The sequence below is a fragment of the Choloepus didactylus genome, chromosome 7, assembly GCF_015220235.1.
Source record: "Choloepus didactylus isolate mChoDid1 chromosome 7, mChoDid1.pri, whole genome shotgun sequence".
NCBI classification, from domain to species: Eukaryota; Metazoa; Chordata; class Mammalia; order Pilosa; family Megalonychidae; genus Choloepus; species Choloepus didactylus.
In genome coordinates, this window is record NC_051313.1 from 154845629 (window position 1) to 154850556 (window position 4928).

Here is a 4928-nt window from a genome sequence, read left to right on the forward strand (position 1 = left end):
AAGTACAAATGCTGGATAGGATGTGGAGAAATTGGAACTCTTATTCCTTCCTGGCTGGAATGTATAAAGGTACAGCCGCTGTGGAAGACAGTTGGGTGGTTCCTCAGAAAACTAGATATCAATGCATCCTACAATCTGGCAGTTTTACTTCCTGGTACATACCCAGAAGATCTGAAAGCAGTGACATGAAAAGACATTTGTACACTGATGTTCATAGTGGCACTGTTTACAATTGCCAAGAGATGGAAACAATCCAAGTGTCCTTCAACAGATGAGTGGATAAACAGAATGTGGTATGTACATAAGATGGAATACTATGCAGCAGTAAGAAGGACTGAGGTCCTGAAACATATGGCAACATGGATGAAACTTGAAGTCATAATTCTGAGTGAAATAAGCCAGACAGAAAAGGAGTTTTGTATGTTACCACTACTATGAACTCCCTGAACAATGTAAAACTGGTGTCTTATAATGTAGAATATAGGAAATTTAGAGATATATAGAAGCTAGTGAAGGGGGAATAACCAACCTAATATGTATAGACATGATAATGAGGGTGGCCTTACAGGTATGGGAATGGATGGGCTAATTATGGCTCATTAATGAGATTATAAGTATCAGTGCTGCATTGAAGGTGAACATGACAAAGGTCATTGATTAAAGTTATGTAACCCATAGAGTGGCACTATAAATATAAATGTTTGCATGATATACTTCTAAGGTATGACACTGGTACAAACAGTTAACAACTGATTGGTTTATGGACTATGTGTACCCATTACATATTATAGACTAAATTAAATAGGAATACCCTACCAGCACTACACTAATATGAGGGGTGAGTAATTAGCAGCTGATAATAGTCCTGGGTTGTTTTGTTTTATGATAATTAATTAAAAGTGAGAGTGATGATGCTTGTATAACTAAGTGAAGATAATATGAGACAGATTGTTTATGTTGGACAGAATATATACTATGTGAAATTAGGAACTCCCTACTTAATAAGTCAAACACTCAACCTTGAGGCTTGCTTTTGTGAATCTTAGGGCTGAAAATTGGAGGCTAAGCCTTCCTATAATTATGCCTGGGAGGCAACTCCAGAGAACCTCTTTTGTCGCTCAGATGTGGCCTTTCTCTCTCTGAGCCCAACTCAGCAAATAAATTCATCACCCTCTCCCCTATGTGGGACATGACTCCAGGGGAGTGAGTCTCCCTGGCAATATGGGGTATGACTCCTGAGCATGAGCCTGGTCCTGGCATCAAGGGATTTAGAATGTCTTCTTAACCAAAAGGGGGGAAATAAAGGTAACAAAATAAGGTTACAGTGACTAAGAGATTTCAAATAGAGTCAAGAGGCTATCCTAGAGGTTACTCTTATTCAAGCTTCAGTTAGATATCCCAAATGGCCACAGAATGCCAAGCCCTAATCAATAGTATTCCCAAAATACATAGGTTCCTATCTGAGATTCTATTAAGTTTCACTAAGTTTATCTCTCAGAAATTTAAATCTACCAGAGTGTTCCTATGCCAGACAAGTCCTAAAACCCAGAGGCAATAGCCTCTTTAAGAACAACAACCAGATGTATCCCCTTTCCCCATAATGTTTACACCCCATTTGAATATTAACAAGTTAATGTAGTCACTGCCTAGACACCCCTGAAGATCAAGAAAATGATTAAATGAAAGGAAGGAATAGCAACAGACAAGATAGGATTTAACAAAGGACTACAAATACTGAATCTTTATATAAATATTTTTGGAGGCTGTGGTACTAGAATGGCTAGAAAGAAATAACTGAAATAGTGGAACTGTAACCTATAACACTGAAATCTGATCTATAACTACTCATTAAATTTTACTTTGAAAATTATCACCTTTCTGTATTTAACTTACATTTCAAAAAAAGGAAAGAACTGAAACTGTGGAACTCTACCCCATAACATTGTTTGAAATTCCCTATGTAACTACTTGCAAAATTGTACTTTGGGAGGTATCAACCTTATGAATATATGTTATATTTCACAATAAGGAAATAACTGAAATTGTGGAACTGTAGAACATAACATTCTTTGAAATTTGCTCTTTAACTACTTATTAAATTATAGTTTGAAAGTTATTACTGTTACATGTATATATGTTAAATTTCACAACAAAATGTATTAAAAACATATAGAGTGCTCACTTCAGCAGCACATAGTTGGAACAATACAGAGAAGGTTAGCAAGGCCCCTGTACAAGCATGATACACAAACTCATGAAGTGTTCTATATTTAAAAAAAAAAAAAAAAAAAACATAGAGAGAGGGAAATCAAAACCAAACAGAACAGATCAACATTCCCTGAAGAGGCAGAGGGAAGATAAATCTTTTTCCAGTTGGCAAATCAGTTGCACAAGTAGGGCAATCTAAAAAATCATTCCATAGATGCAGAGCAAGAATCAGATAAATAAGAGCTGAAAAAATTCTGATCAGTTTAACATAAGCTACCCTAGAGGTCAATAAGTTGAGCCAAGTGTCAAAAAGTTATAGGACAAAGCTAATCAATAAGAAACCATAGGCAAGAGAGAGAAAACAACTTCAAGAATAAACTAATCAAGAAAATCAGGTGTCTAGGCACAAGCAAAACCTACAAGTCACACTAAGAAACCCAAAGAAATAGCTCAGGAAAAGGAACAAACTGAAACTTCAGACGAGATACAGGAGTTGAAATAAATAATGATATTCAAAAAATCTTCTCAATCAATTCAACAAAATGAAGGAAAATGTAGCAAAAGAGATGTAGGATATAAAAAAAGACACTGGGTGAGCATAAAGAACTCAGAGGCATGCAAAAATAAATAAAAGAACTTATGAGAATGAAAGGCACAGTAGAGATAAAAATACAATGGAGATAAACAGCTGATATGAAGAGGCAGAAGAAAAGATTAGTGAACTAGAGGATGAGACATCTGAAATCTCACACACAAAAATAGAAATCAATAGGGTAAAGAATGGAAACATTTAAGCAGGTTCTCATGGAATTGAATAACAGCACAAAGCAATCAAATATACATGCCATGGATGTTCCAGAAAGAGAAGAATGAGGAAAAGGGGCAGAAAGGATATTTAAGGAAATAATAGCTGAAAATTTCTTAACTATTATGAAAGACACTGTTTTACAGGTCCAAGAATTGCATTGTACCCCAAACTGAATAGATCTGAATAGACCTACTCCAAGACACTTACTAATCAGACTGTCAAATGACAAAGAAAAAGAGAGAATTCTGAAAGCAGCAAGAGAAAAGTGATCCATCACAGACAAGGGAAGCTTGACAAGTTTAAATGCGGATTTCTCAGCAGAAACCATGCAGGCCAGAAGGCAGTGATATCACATATTTAAGATATGGAGAGAGAAAAACTGACATCCAAGAATTCTATATCCAGCAAAACTGTACTTCAAAAAATGAGGGAGAGTTTAAAGAACTTACAGATAAACAGAAACAGAGAGTTCATTAAAAGAGAGTACTTCATTATAAATACTACAGGCTGATAGGAAAAGACAGGAGGGAGAGGTTTGGAGGAGAGCGTAGAAATGAAGAATATCAGTAAGGGTTACTAAAAGGTAAAAAAAGAGAAAAAATAAGATGTGACATATAAAATTCAAAGGATAAAGTATTTCAAGAAACTACTGCCTTTCCAGTAACAACATTGACTGTTAATAGATTAAACTCCCCAGTCAAAAGCATAGATTGACAGAGTGAATAAAAAAGCATGATTCATCTATATGCTATTTATAAAGACTCAGTTTATACCCAAGGACATGAATAGGTTGAAAGTGAAAGGTTGGAAAAAAGATATTCTACACAAACAGCAATAAAAAGAGAGAGGGAGCAACTATAATATTGGACAAAATCGACTTTAAATGTAAAACTGTTAAAAAAGACAAAGAAGGACAGTGTATATAAATAAAAGGGGCAATCCTCCAAGGAGAAATAACAATCATAAATATTTATCACCTAGCCAGGGTGCCTCAAAATAAATGTGGCAAACACTGGCAACACTGAAGGGAGAAATAGATATCTCTACAATAAGAGTGGGAAATTTCAATATGCCACTCTCATCAGTGGAAAGACTACCTAAACAAAGGATCATTAAGGAAACAGAGTTCTTGAATAATATGATAAATAAACTAGACATAGATATTTACAGAACATTGCACCCCATAATAGCAGGATATACATTTTTCTCAGGTGATCAAGGTTTATTCTCCAGGATAAATCTCATGTTGGGTCACAAATTAGGTTTCAATAAATTTTAAAATATTGGAATTATGCAAAGCACTTTTTCTCATCATAATGGAATGAATTTCTCTGATCATAATGGAAATCAATAAAAGTTGGAGGACTGTAACATTCACAAATTTATAGCGAATAAACAGCACACTCAAACAGCTAGTGGGTCAAGGAAGAAATTACAACAGAAATCAATAAATATCTTGAGGCAAATAAAAATGATAACACTGCATATCAAAGCATATATGATGCATTGAAGGCACTGTGGAGAGGGAAATTTATTTTCCTAAATGCCTATATTAAAAAGAAGAAAGAGGTAAAATCAAAGACTTAACTGCTTACCTGGAGGAATTAGAAAAATAACAGCCAACTAACCCCAAAGCAACCAGAAGGAAAGAAATAGAAAGATTACAGCAGAAATAAATGAAATTGAAAACAAGAAAACAATATAGAGAATAAAAAAACCAGAAGTTGGTAATTTAATAAAATAAATAAAAATTATGGACCTTTATTTAGGCTGACAGAGAAAAAAAAGAGAGAGGATGAGAAAAAATAAAATCAGAAATGGTCAGGGGAATATTACTACTGACCCCAGAGAAGTAAAAAGATCATTAGAGGACATTATGAGACACTGTATGGTTAATTAAACAAATATAAGA

At 34.5% G+C, this 4928-nt stretch overlaps 1 pseudogene; it reads left to right on the forward strand.

Moving 5' to 3' along the window:
* Positions 1-2174: 2174 nt before the first annotated feature.
* On the forward strand, positions 2175-2274 carry LOC119541078 (annotated as a pseudogene).
* Positions 2275-4928: the final 2654 nt, after the last annotated feature.